This window comes from Mastomys coucha, unplaced genomic scaffold (genome assembly GCF_008632895.1).
Source record: "Mastomys coucha isolate ucsf_1 unplaced genomic scaffold, UCSF_Mcou_1 pScaffold18, whole genome shotgun sequence".
Taxonomy (NCBI): Eukaryota; Metazoa; Chordata; class Mammalia; order Rodentia; family Muridae; genus Mastomys; species Mastomys coucha.
Genome location: NW_022196900.1, coordinates 92,892,437 through 92,906,945, shown reverse-complemented (window position 1 = coordinate 92,906,945; position 14,509 = coordinate 92,892,437). Strand labels below are relative to the sequence as shown.

The 14,509-nt window shown below is 43.4% G+C and overlaps 1 protein-coding gene across 10 annotated transcripts in view; it reads right to left on the bottom strand.

The window, feature by feature from the left end:
* Luzp1 (leucine zipper protein 1) overlaps nt 1-14,509 on the bottom strand; it is a 97,122-nt gene that overhangs the window by 73,201 nt on the left and 9,412 nt on the right. For 6 of the 10 annotated variants that reach the window (XR_004121137.1, XR_004121138.1, XM_031379099.1 and 3 more), the window contains exon 1: nt 9,749-9,893. The exons of 2 other annotated variants lie outside the window; for them this stretch is intronic. The gene's annotated coding sequence lies outside the window, so the exon portion shown is untranslated. Of the gene's footprint in view, nt 1-9,748; nt 9,905-10,211; nt 10,234-14,509 lie in introns of those variants that run through there. 2 more of the 10 variants (XM_031379104.1, XM_031379101.1) reach the window with 2 other exon arrangements.

Sequence of the window (14,509 nt, the reverse complement as noted above, 5' to 3'; positions counted from 1 at the left end):
CCTAACTAAGCATGGGCCTCCAGCATGTGTTACTGAGAGACCTAACTAAGCATGGGCCTCCAGCATGTTAAGCAAGCACTCTACTACTGGGCTACACCCAATCTCTCTTAAAACTTTTATGGTTACTGTCAAATTGATTTAGAATCTAACCTCAAAAGTGTTAGTTAACCTAATCGTCAGACAAATTCCTACAAAAAAGACGTTGATAATGTCTAATCTTATCAAAGTACATTAAGAATATCTCATGTACAATTGTGGCAGAAAGCACAAAAATTAAGTATTCCTGCAAGGCCTGGTGGCACCCACCTGTGTAATCACAGAAAGGGAAGGACGAGAGAAGAGGAGGAGGAACAGTGAAGAGCTGAGGAGATGGCTCAGTAGATCTAAGCACTTGTCATTCGAGCCTGACAACCTGAGTTTGGAACCCCAGAACCCTCATAAAGCCAGATGTTGTTGCATGTGCTTCTGTAACCCTGATGCACCCTAAAAGGGAAATAGAAGATAGAGACTGAAGAATTCCCAGAAGCTTGCAGGCTAGCTGCCTGGTATACAAAGCAGTGAATAAGATATCCTGTCTCAAACAACACCCAAAGTCCTCTGGTCTCTATATGTATCATATACCTAGTACAAATGTACATGTATACACACACACACACACACACACACACGCACACACGCACCAAACAAAAACAACAACAACACCATGGTACAAGACTTGCCCAGCATGTATAAAGTCTTGGGTTTAATCACCAGTATTCCAAAAAAATAAAAAATAAACGATTTTAAAACATAGCATTCTTAGTTAAACCAAGACACCATACAGTTATACACAGGTAACTATCTACTAACAGTAGTTTGTGAGTCTAACTTAATTTTTAATATCTTACCAATAGCTACTGTCAGTCTCCCATATAGATATTTAATGAATCTCTACAACCATCAAAATCTAAATGAGATTATGCTGGTTTAGAAAGGGAAAGCTATAAGTTCTCTTCTCTCCAAGATACATGACTTCATTAGCCCGGGTAGTCATCTAGGTTTCTGGTACCAGGTATGATTTCTCTTTGGTTGAATGGGTTTTAAGTACTATCAGAGAGCTGCTACTTGCAGCTACCAAGGTATTTGTGTGGAAGAAGAGGCAGAAAGATTGTAAATGCTAGGATAACAGAGTTTGCTATGAAATTTTGTTTCCTAGTAATATCAAAAGCTACACCCATAAAGTCTCACCAACATGACTGCCTTAAACAAGAACTGACCAAGGACAACATTAGACACACTAAATCAACAGAGAAAACTAGGATGCCTTGATCCTCACAAAGAACTACGGGCAACTAAGGAATGCTGCGATCCAGAGAAATAGTCTTCTCCAAGGAAGAGTACAATTGGTTATCCAATGCCAAATGGTAGCCCGAGAACATACATATAAGTAACATTATACAGATTGAGCAGCCATGTTTATGTATTTAGGAACACATATGTGTGTGTGTATTTATACATATATATACACATACACATGTGTGTAACAACAATTAATGAAAAAAAGAGACCATGAATCTGAAAAAGAACAAGGAGTATATAGGAGGGTTTGGGAGAAGGGAAGCAGGAAATGATGCAATTTTATCTCAATATATAAATGAATGTATAATTTTATTTCAACATATAAATATATAAATGAAAATTTTAAACCTAAAAATGATATTCTTCCAATCAGCATGACAAAGTACTGGTTATACTTCTCAGAGAAAAATGATATTTCATGTACATATTTAATAAAACGATCCAGTGTGCTGGCTTGAACAGTAGAGTTCTAGGTATGTTTAAGAACCTTGCTTGACACTGACAACTGGGGCTAACTGACCTTTCAAATCTATAAAGTAGAAACAATATAATCTATACAAAAGTGCTCATATATAAATAGATGCTAAGATGAATTATAGTTTTCTACTTTGAACTTTTCATCTTCTGCAGAAAACTTACACAAATAACCCTTGGTAAGTAGGTCTGAAAAAGAGATTTCACCCTTGTGATTATAAACTACGGTTTAGGGCTAGAGAGGTAGCTCAGTGGTTAAGAGCACTGACTGCTCTTCCAGAGGTCCTGAGTTCAATTCCCAGCAACCACATGGTGGCTCACAACCATCTGTAATGGGATCTGACACCCTCTTCTGGTGTGTCTGAAGACAGCTGAAGCGTACTTATATACATAAAATAAATAAATAAATCTTAAAAAAAAACTATAAAGTTTAATCTGTTACTCTACAGATTTGGGCATCAACAGACCATAAAATATTTCCTTTTCATTTTTGTTTGAGGAAGGGTCTCCCTATATAGCTCTGTCTGGTCTCCAACTTACAATCCTCCTGCCTCAACTTCCTGTTGGGATTACAGTCCTGTGCTACCATACCAAGCATGGCCTAACACTATTATTTTTCTAAGGTTACAAATAAAAATCACACTGATATTAATACAAGCTAACAGTTCATCAAGAGAATTCCAAACTCAATCATAATACAAGTCTAATAAGCTATATTTGAGCACTGATTTTACCACAAGGCCAAATCAAGGATGTTTTTCAAAGGGAATCATTTCAGGAAGCAAGACTCTCTTCTTCTATTCATGCAATCAAGACTCAGAACCTTTGAAACCCCACTTGTAGGATTCTCAAAGGCAAGCCTCACACATAAGGAAATCCCATTCTTCACCTTTTAGAATTACATGGCCTCTTTGACACCAAAAACTCACTTGTCTAACTGCCAAAGGTTAAACATAAAGCTCTTAAAAATGAAGATTCATCAGGTTTAGGAAATGTACAACATGCTCTAAAAAGAAATTCAAAGAAAGTACAACAGCCCTTCCTTATGCACAGGATACACATCTCAAGACCCTAGTAGGTACCTGGAAGCTGAGCAAGAAACTTGAGTATTCTATGACACTTGAATATTTGCACTATACAAATCTATGATATAACTTATCTTATAAATTAGGCACATAAGGAGATTAATAGAAAATAGGGTAATTAAAATAAAACATTGTAATAAAACTTTTGAAGGCTAAAAGTGGGAGGGAAATAAAACTTTAAAATGTCAGGCATAATGGTACACATCTGTAATCTCAGAACTTAGAAGGTTGAGGCAGGAAGATCATGAGTTCAAGGGCAGCTTCGGATACATGAGACCTTGTCTAAAAAAATTTAGCTGAATTATATTTTAAAATGGGAGTGGGAGCTTTGTGTATGGCTTTACATATACCCAGGCAAAGTATATGGCTTTAATCCCAGCACTCAGAAAGCAAAGGCAAGTGGATCTCTGAGTTTGAGGCTACCCTGGTCTACAGAGGTAGTTCTAGGACAAAAAATCCTCTCTCAAAAAAAAGTTTAAATGGGGCGGGGGAAGGTTCTTGCTAGAAAGGAAACCTAGGCCCTTGCACACACTAAGCAAGTCCATCCACTTAGCTACCTTCATAACCCCAAGTCAAGAGTTATCTTTAGACCAAAGACTGACTATAGGTAACAAACTACAAAAAAATAAAGCCAGATAAGGGAGTCACTATATAGCAAGTTCAGTTTAGAATTCCATCAAATAAATATAAAACTTCCCATTTTAGGAAGCTCTGACACTAGTATTTGAAAAGCTAGTCTAGTACCTTCCAGATAGCTCAAAGAGGAGTATCTGACCATAAAATTACATAGCAAGAAATCTAGAACCCCAAAATACCACAACTGATCTATGTAAAAGCAAGGAAAGTTATACTGAAAAGTCACAAAAAAACAAGTGAAATTCTCTAACTTCAACCACCATACTTTCCTAAATATTTGCTTACAAAGGGCTTCTGAAGACACAGTATTTCTTTATATATCCACTCCTTGTGTCAGGACCTCGATATGACTCCATGTGTAAGAGTGTGTGTGTGTGTGTGTGTGTGTGTGTGTGTGTGTGTGTGTTTTCTTCAGAACAGTACTTGGGACATAATTATTATAACAAATGTAAAAATCACTCTAGATCTATACCTGGAATAAGATGACGACAACGGCAAACAATAATATTATCACTATCCCAAAAAAGATGATACAAACAAAGGTGTTAATTTTGGGATATAATTATTAAATATTTACTAAATACAATATGTCATACTGTGGTGGGTACTAGGAATGCATACACTCAAAAACAAAACAAATAACTTCTTTGCTCCTATGGAGTATAGTAGGAAGACAGATAATAATCATGCAAGCAGGTGTATCATTATAAATCATAATAGGTCCTACGAAAAGCAACAAAAGCCAGTAATAGGGAATAATGGAAAAGGACTGACAAGACAGGGTAGTGACAAGTATCTCTGATATGCAACAAACTTAGGCACTCAGGAGGCAAAGGCAGGTGGATCTCTGAGTTCAATGCCAGCACAGTTACTTCCAAGACAGCTGTCTAAAACCCTATCTGAAATGAAGGAAAAAAAAACCACAACAAAAAACAAAAACTTGTCCCAGAGCAGAGACAGGATGAAGTCCACGATTAAAAAATAATAATTTAAAGGGATTTTAAAAAAAACTGTTCCTAGACAAATATGAGGACCAGAGTTCAGATCCCAGCACCAACTTAAAAATCTAGAGGTTTCGGCCCGGCGGTGGTGGCGCACGCCTTTAATCGCAGCGCTTGGGAGGCAGAAGCAGGCGGATTTCTGAGTTCGAGGCCAGCCTGGTCTACAAAGTGAGTTCCAGGACAGCCAGGGCTACACAGAGAAACCCTGTCTCGAAAAAAAAAAAAAAAAAAAAATTCTAGAGTCAATCCTCCAGTCAACCACGTACTGCTCAGCTCTTCCTCCCTTTCTTTTCCTCCCTTTTTTCCAAGTCTTTTCCTGTTTCTTCCCACCTTACCTACAGAAAGGAGCCACCCCCGCACACACACACACACACAATTTTCTCTCTCAAACACAAAGACAAATCTTTACAAAAGAGAAGTTCAAGGTCATCCTAGTTGACAGAGTAAGTTTAAACCCAGGCAACTTAGTTAACAACTATCTCAAAATACAAGGTAAGAACAGGGTGGGATACAGTTCTGAAGAAGAGCACTTACCCACCATATGTGAGAGAGAGAGAAGAAAGAAAAAATTGGCAGAGCACTTACTCAGCTATGTAATCCTCTACAAAACACTCACACAAACACACACACACACACACACACACACTTTCTCTCCCCACTACTTCCTTAGCTATACAGAGAGTCTAAGATCAGCCTGGGCTATATGAGACCCTATCACAAAACTCAAATTAAATAAATAAGTAAGACTGTCCAGATAAAACAAAGTGAGGGTACAGGCCAAGTATGAAGTTCCTGGATAACAAACTACAGAGATGGGAACTTTGGATCATGTATAAAGGGAAGGAGTGGCTCAAACAGTAAATGAATACAAAGTACTATACTTGAAAACAATAAATGCTGAGTCTGAGAGGGGATTGTGCAATAAAAGATGAGCTACAAATACCGAGGCAGCATCTCTAGGAGCTAAGAAGAGATGAAAACAGCAGCACCAGGCCTACTACACTGGAGCTCCAATTCTAACACAGTACCTTAAAGTGTGTTCTTTGAGCTACCCCCACCAGGACACTAGAGGAGAATGAAATAAAGATTCAACCTGTCTGCCCCTCACAGGGTCTGGAACTGATCTGAGCTCAGCTCCCTTGAATATAAAATGAGGATAATAACTACTTTATAATATGAAGTAAGCTACTATAATTTTCTCCCTACAGTCACCCAAAATGTTGAGTAGTCTGTGGGGTATTTTAATTTAATTATTATTTCCTAATAGTATAAGGAGAGGGGGGACAATAGTTGATGCTAACAAGAGTTTTCATTCTCAGACAAACTCACAGATAGAAATGGAGAATTATACAACATAAATAAAAATGAGAGAGAAAGGAGGAAAATAATAAATAGAATTGTGGCTACTTCTAGACTCTGGAATCTAAAAGCTCTGCAGGAAAGGTTTCAGCATTTCCTAAGACAGACTTAAGCTACAGCAACTTGAGACAAGTTTAGTGATTCAAGAAAAATATACGGAAAAAAAAAAGAAAGAAAAATATACAGAAAGAAAAGTCAGATGTCTCCCTAGCAAGCCACAAGTTCTGCCTAATATATCCTCTCCTTTGAAAAATATTGGCTAAAATAAGTCAGAGATCAATTTGTTGCACCTGGGAAGGCAGGACTTTCAAACATCTCACAGCATCTCTGCCTTTAAGCATTATGTGAACATTTGAACATTTCAGGGCTGGAGAGATGGCTAAGAGCATCACTGCTCTTCCAGAGGACCCTGCTTCAATTTCCAACACCCACATGGCAGCTCACAACTGTCTGTAACTCCAGTTCCAGAAGAACCAAACATACATGCAGGCTAAACACCAATGCACATAAAAATAAATCATTGAAAAACAAACAAACAACAAGAAGAAACTATAACCAGATGGTGGTGGCAGGTTAGCCTGGTCTACAAAATTCCAGGACAGCCAATGCTACACAGAGAAACCCTGTCTTGAAAAAACAAAAAAAATACAATGAAACTTTAACTAGGATTACTTTTAGCAAAAATATATCCTTTGGCCTTGAAGTAACTAAAATCTATACTTCTTTCCAAATATAATCATTACTTCCTCTCTTATGCTCAGCATTAAATATTTAAGGTTTCCCTATTTCCTACCAAGCTGTCATACAGATGCCCTAGTATTTATTCTGATTTCACAGAATAAAATCTAAGCACAGAAACCTAACCTTCCTTGGGATCAATCTGTTACCAATTCCTTAAAATGTAAAATAAAGGTAGAAGCAATAACTTCACAACTGTCCAACTCTATAACTTTAGCAAAGTCCAAACTATACGCCTAACACTGGCTAGTTATATCCTATATAAATTATTTATCAATAACATATACATTCATTCACTCAGCAAATACATTTTCTGAGTGTCTATTATGTGCATCAATCCTTCAGGTTGGAATATGTGTGTCTTACAAGCAGTGTGCTTTACTGAGTACTGCTCCAAAACCGTTACATGAAAATGTTTTAATTCCTGGATCCTGAATGTCACCTTAATGGTGGCCTCTACTGTAGGATCATTACAACCAAGTTCCTTTATATAGATGAAATGTATGAGCAACTTATGCATCCACTGTTTTAATCCAACATAAGTAAAACATTAAGCATCCACTATATAAAGCACATATTTTTTGAAATTAATTTATTTATTATATGTAAGTACACTGTAGCTGTCTTCAGACACCCCAGAAGAGGGCATCAGATCTCATTACAGTGGTTGCTGGGATTTGAACTCAGGACCTTCGGAAGAGCAGTCAATGCTTTTAACAGCTGAGCCATCTCTCCAACCCTAAAGCACATATTTTTATATACTCTTTGTACCAACAAAAACATGCTGCCGAAGCATACTGACAACACTCTGGAAGAAGGCTATTTATTGTAAAATACTTGAGTGATTTATTCTAAGGTTCTCAGTGACCCAGTGGGCTGACTCAAAAATGCAGAAATTAAGTTCCTCAGTTCCAAGGCAGCATGCACGGTGGAATTAACAGTGACCTTCCAAACTGACTCGACTTTTGAATTGCAGCACCACTCCTTGCTGGTTACAGGTAAGAGCTTGGGATTGTCACTCTTACATTCTGACCTTCAATTTGCTCAACTAGCATTTCACAGACTTGTTGAGATGACTATATAACGTACTCACTACCCAGCGGTATTATTGAATGACAACTCAACATTATTAGTTTCCTTTCTTGGTCTTCTGGCTTAAAAAAAAAAAAAAAAAAAAAATCAAGGAAGACTAACAATCCATGTTATGGGAACTAGAGAGAGGGCCAAATGTTTAAGAACCCTTCTTGCTCTCCAGAAGGCCAAAGTTCAGTTTCCACACACGTCAGGCAGCTCCCAACCAGGCAGCTGCCTATAACAAAAACCCGAGGGGTGTCCGGGCTCAGAAAGCACCTGACCTCCTGTGAACATTCCCATATACAGAAAGACAAATCTTTTTAAAACTCCATGTTATCAGAGAATGGTCAGCTGTGAACCGATACTTGCTGCCTTCATAGTCCAATCCATTCCTTACCCATCCCACTATTTCTAGTTTTTCAAACTTTAGCTGCTATGTTTAGAAAAGTGATTTAATTTTAGAAACCTGGAAAATTCTTCCGAGTAAATTGAGCAAAACCTTAATCTGCCCCAAGGGGAAATTCTGTGCAAAACAATTATTTCTAACAAGAGAAGAATTTCTAAGGGGGTTATAGAATTTAACCACACAAATGCCACCAAAGCTGCACACAAAGTGACAGAAGGCAGTCTGGAACATACTGTACAGATTTTTCCCAGAAGAAATAGTCTCCCCTCATCTGGGGTTGCTAAATCTTCCTAGGTGATCTGAATTCTTCCGGGCTCTGTCACTAGTCCAGATCCTTAAGCCAGAACCACAGACAGCAGCTGGTAAAAAAGAAATACCCTGAACAAAACCCAATTCTCAGAAATATCTTCCAAAAAGCACTGAGGTCCAGAGAGTTATTTTCTCCTCGATGGACAGAAAAGCCACCACGAGGCGCTCAGAAGCACAATCCTTTCCCCCAAGGTCATTCAAGTCATGGAAGGTGCGACAGAGAATCTGCAAGCTCCTCGGTTAAAGAACACTGCGGAGATTTTCCCCCCCTAGGAGGTGTGTGAAGGGGGATGGGGTGGGGGTGGGGGGGGTTGTTGCCTGCTCCCTTCCCCTCTCCCACCCCGAAGTGTGAGCACCCGCCTCGGCATTTCCGAAACAAGCCACAACAAGCTCTGCAGTGTTAGGAAAGGGGCTGACGCGATGAAGAAACAGATGCTCCGTAGCAAGATGGGTCTTTCTCGGCCGGCTGAGGCTCCCGCGAGGTAATTAGCAGAAACCGCAGGCACCTCGGAGAGGTCCCCACCGAGCTGCGGAACCCACCAGCCAGCCCCGCGGTGCCAAGGACGCCGGCTTCCCCCTCGTTCGTCGTCTGGCCAGCCGCGGGCCAAAAGCGGCTCCCGAAACCGCACTTCATTCCAGCGCTTCGCTTCGGGAAGCCATGGCTCCCTTCCCTGCCGGGCCGCGGGGCGGGGTGCGAGCTGCGCGCTGCGGAAAGTTCACCGCGGCGGCGGCGGCGGGAGGGGGCCGGCGGCTACCCGAGCGCCCCTGCAGATTCCACCATTAATTAGTCCTCGGGACTGTCGACTGGCAACTTAAACAAAGCGAATGCCTCGAATTCCTTCCCGGGCCGCGGCGGTCTGGCCGCGAGACCGAGCCGCGCGCCGGCGGGAGCCGCGCAGGCGGGCCGCAGCCCCGGGGCCGACAGCTGCGGACGCCCCGGGGCCGCCGCGGGCCTCTCCCCGTCCCCCGCGTGTCGCGTCCCGCACACCGGCCGCGGCCCTTCCTGTCCGCTCACTTCCTTCCTCCCGGCCCGCCGCCCCGCGGAGCCCGGCGAGGACCCGGACGACCCCCGGGCCGCCCCAGCCGCGCTCGCTCGCCCTCCCTTGGCGTCTCCCCAGTCTCCGCAGAAACGTCCCTCCCCCTCCTCGGGAAGGAAAAAAAAAAAAGAAAAAAGAAAAAAGAAAAAAAAATCTCGGAGTCTCTCCCTCCAACTCCGGCCACACTCTCTCGGGCTGGCCCGCCGGAGACCTCCCCTTCCCGGCTCCACTTCCAGACCCCGCGCGCACTCCCCGCCGCCCCCCAGGACACCCCGGCCGAGACCCCCTCACCTCCGGTACCCAAGCTGGGCCCCCGGGCCGCCCGCCTGGCTGGGCACACTCCCGCCGCCGCCTCACCTCCGCGGCTGCGGCCCGCGCTCCCGCCGCCGGAGGATCCGGCGCTCCGCTCCCAGCGGCCGGCGCCTGCTCAGGCTCCCGGAGACTGACAATGAGGGGCGGGGCCTTGTGTGGCGTCAGCGCTCCGGGGCGGGGCGGACGCCGGGCCACGCCCCTTCGGACCTCTTTTAAAAGCCTTCCCACTTTCAAGCTTAGGGTTTGAACCTTGCCAAGTTTTCATTGCCTTCCTAGTCAGATGCCCCGAACCTGGGCTAGGCTCCGCAGAAAACCTGACTTAGAAGGCAAGACCGCACTCGAAAGGAACGCTCTCGAAGACGTTGGGAGAGGGCGGTCAAACCGTCCGTGCAAAGGGATTAGGGCCTGAAATGGAGTAACCGCTCAACCAAACACCACTTACTCAGTGAGTGTGGAGAAGGAACTGGGCGTGGCTCAGAGGTCATGACTTCTAGTTCCACTAACTCCACATTCATTCCCTCAGGTGCCGCCAGGAAAGTCTTTCCCCTTCTAAATTCCTTACTTTTTCCTTCTTTAAAATGGGAATCGGCAGTGGCCAGTTAGTCTCAAAAAGTCCCACCAATGCCTTCTCTGTGCAAAGTATTAGGGCTCAGAGAACCCCCCGGGGGAAGTGGACCATGAAGGTAGCCCAGGACCCAAACCCTGCAGAGCACAGGCCACATTCAGAGACATTCTGTGGACGCCCTCCCACACGCTGGCACCCAGCAGCCTGCACAAGCCAGGACACAGATGGCTAAGAACTGCTTCCTCTCTGACTGCAAGAGTATGGCTGGTCTCTGGAGACGCCTCTTGTGTAAGCTCTTTATTGCCTATGGAACAAAGGCCAAATCCTGGTATGCTCACTTCCTACCTTCATACACACACTCCGAAGTTTACCCAAACTTCCCTCAGTACACCCACCGCTTTCCCACATCCGGCCTTCTGCTTGTCACCTCATCTCCTGAGCATGTCCTCCTAGTTCCCCCAAGGCAATAGCCAACCCTCTCAGCTCGCAGTACCTGATGGCACTGACTGGAGCTCTCACAGGGCCATGGATACATTATAACTTGTATCCAGTTGACCTCCAGCTGGGTGTGGTAGTGGCACATTCCTATCTTTAATCCCAGCACTCAGGAGGCAGGTGCATTACTAGTTTGAGACAAGCTAGGCTACGAATAAGAGAACATATCTTTAAAAAAAAGAAATAATGCCATCCATGGCCATGAGTGCTGGTAGGCAAATGCTGAAGAGAATGAGACAGGAGAATCACATGTCTAGGGCCAGCCTGGAGTACCCTTTAGAACTGAGGATACGGTCCCGTTGGTAAGGCATTTGTCTAGTATGCACAATGCCCTGGCTTCAGTCACAAACACTGCATAGACGGATGTGGTAGCATATACCTGTAATTCTAGTACTCGGGAGAGGTAAAGCCAGAAAATTCAGGAATTCAACTGCAGAGACTGGCATAGTGGCAAATGCTTTTAATCCCAGCACTTGGGAGGCAGAGGCAGGCAGAGTTCTGTGAGTTTGAGGCCAGCCTGGTCTACATAGTAAGTTCAAGAACAGCCAGAGCTACATAGTGAAATCCTGTCTCAGAGGAAAAAAAAAGAAAGAGAAAGAAAGAAAAAAAGAGAGAAAGAGAAAGAAAAACTTCATGACTGGGGAGCTAGTCTATTTGTTAGAGCATTTTGCAAAGGATCTATGTTCTGTCCCCAGCACCCACAACAATCTGCAGCCCCAGCTCCAAAGGATCTAAAGCTCTTTTCTGGTCTTTGCAGGTACCGGGTACATAGAGGGTACGCATACATACACATAAACAAAACATTCATCCACATAAAAAAATTAATAAATAAGCCAGGCAGTAGTGGCGCACGCCTTGGGAGGCAGAGGCAGGCAGATTTCTGAGTTCGAGACTGGCCTGGTCTACAGAGTGAGTTCCAGGACAGCCAAGGCTACACAGAGAAACCCTGTCTCGACTACCACCCCCCAGAAAAATAAATAAATAAATAACGTTTGTTGCTTTTGTTGATGTTTTCAAGGCAGAGAAGGTTTCACTGTGTAGCTCTGGCTGTCCTGGAACTAGATCTGTAAGAGAGGCTGGCCTCACACTCAGAGGTCTGCTACTGCCTCCTGAGTACAGGGGTTTAAAACAAATAAAGGGTTTTGTTTTTTTTTTTTTTAAACAAAGTTAAGGTCATCCTCAGCAACAGAGTAAGCCCAGCTTGAGGCCATTCTGGGCTACATAATACTCTGCCTCTAATTAAATAAACAAATGTTTCATTTGTTTCTTAGTGATTTCTGGGCATGAGAACCCACACATTTTTGTGAAACTCAAGTTGTGATGTGACAAACCTATTTCCCAGCTCACAGGAGTTCACTGAGCCTCTGTCCCTCCGTTTGTGAAATAAGAATAATTAGTGAAATAAGAATAATCTGTGTGGTATTTGTCTAGATTTGACAAACTAGCTCAGTGGTAGAGCATTTGCCTAACAAGCACTAAGTCCTGGGTTCAATTCCTAGCACCAAAGGATTAATTAATTAGTTAATTAGTTGATTAATTTAAATGTGATAAGCCAAGCATAGTGATACATGTCTGTAATTTCAACACTTGGGAAGGACTACACATTTGTTTATTGCCTGGACCATTCAGTAGGATGCTGTTTCCGAAAATAAGTAAAATCAATGTGATGCTTTATAGAAACTACCAGGCACAAACTGTGATTATCATTCTTATTTTCAAAATTACCTCCATCAATGGTATTTCTAGCTTCTAACTTCACACAGTATCCTAGTGATGACCCACCCAGTCTCCAGGCTGGGTGGTACAGGCCTGGAACCACAAGAGTACAAGACCAGACTGGGCCACATGACATTGTTAAGAACCTGTCTCAAAAGAGAAAGAGAGAAAGAAAGAAAGGAAGAAAGAAAGAGAGAGAGAAAGAAAGAAAAAGAGAAAGAGAGAAAGGGAGAAAGAAAGAAAGAAAGAAAGAAAGAAAGAAAGAAAGAAAGAAGGAGCCGGGCGGTGGTGGCACACGCCTTTAATCCTAGCACTTGGGAGGCAGAAGCAGGTGGATTTCTGAGTTCGAAGCCAGCCTGGTCTACAGAGTGAGTTCCAGGATAACCAGGGTTACACAGAGAAACCCTGTCTTGAAAAAAAAAAAGAAGAAGAAGAAAGAAAGAGAGAAAGGAAAGAGAAGAAAAGGGAAGAAAAGAAAAGAAGAAAGAGAAAGGAAAAAGGAATGCAAAGAGAGAAAACTGACCCAGCCATTTCATAGGGGAAGGCCTCTAGGGTTCATAAGGAAGAGGTTTACTGAACGATGCCTTTAGAGCAGAAACCAGTTCCCCAGTCTCCAGACCCCAGGTGGATTGTGCACACCCCAGGGCATGTGTCTTCCAGGCCCCAGGTGGATTGTGCAGGCCCCAGGGCATGTGTCTTGGCACACCTCCCAGTTGACAGCTGCAAGTTCTCTCCACAGGTTTTTGCAGCAGAGTGACCTGTTTCTGCTCTATGCCTCCTCACAAAGAGATGAATGTGTGTTAGACTGTCCTCAGCTTCTCCATGGTCTTGCAAAAGAACCACAGCACGGCACCGGCACTTCCAGAACATCATTCTGTGGGAAGAGGGGAAGGGCTTTGGGCTTCTGATTATTTTCCTGCGTTTCAGATAGGCAAATCGCTGTCCTGAAATGCCTGGGCTAGTCCCCAAGGGCCCCTAAAAATTGTGGTTTATTTTTAGACTAGGAGATTCAAAAATGCTTCTTCCCATGAAAAATAAGCTTGATCACAGGCTTGCTTCAGAGCCAGAGAGGGCCTTTCCTGAGCCCTCTATCTGTCGGCTCTGACTTTCTGCGCTGCAAACACTCAGAAGGGAGAACCAAGCATGTGCAGGGAGAGCTAGAACTTTCTCTGAAGTGTTCATGGCCCCATCAATCACTTACTAACTCTTTCAAAGCAAAAGCTTTGAAACACACAACAACAACAACAACAAAGCTTTGGAACAGAACAGATCCGAGTCCTATCATAACTCCACCATTTATCAGTTATGAAACCTCAGACTTCCACATCTCTGCACCTCGGTTTCTAATCTGCAAAATGAGAATAATAGTGCGTGCCTGCTATAATGATTCGTGTGGATTGAATGAAGTAGTGTATGAAGGAAATGTTAATAGCTTACACTCAGTCCGAAGTAGTGGCTCACACCTTTGATCCCAGCACTCTAGAAGCAGAGGAAGTTGGATCTCTCAGTTCCAGGCCAGCCTGCTCTACATTTGAGTTCCAGAACAGCCAGGACTACAACAGAGAAACCCTGTCCTGGAAAACAACAACTTAGCACTCTGTTCATGTTAGGAAATGGTAGTTGATTGTGTGTGTGTGTGTGTGTGTGTGGGTGTGGGTGTAAGAGAGAGAGAGAGAGAGAGAGAGAGAGAGAGAGAGAGAGGGAGAGAGAGAGAGAGAGAGAAAGAGAGATTGGGAACTGAACCCAGGCCTTCACAAATGCTAGACAAGTGCTACATCCCCGGGCTGCTGTTACTGTTTGACCATGCCCTCCCAATAAGTGTCCCATGCATTAGCCTCTAAGAACTAACAATAGCCCTTTCCTTAAGAAGCCTGCAGTAGCTGGGTGGTGGTGGCACAGGCCTTTAATCCCAGCACTTGGGAGGCAGAGACAGGCGGATTTCTGAGTTTGAGGCCAGCCTGGTC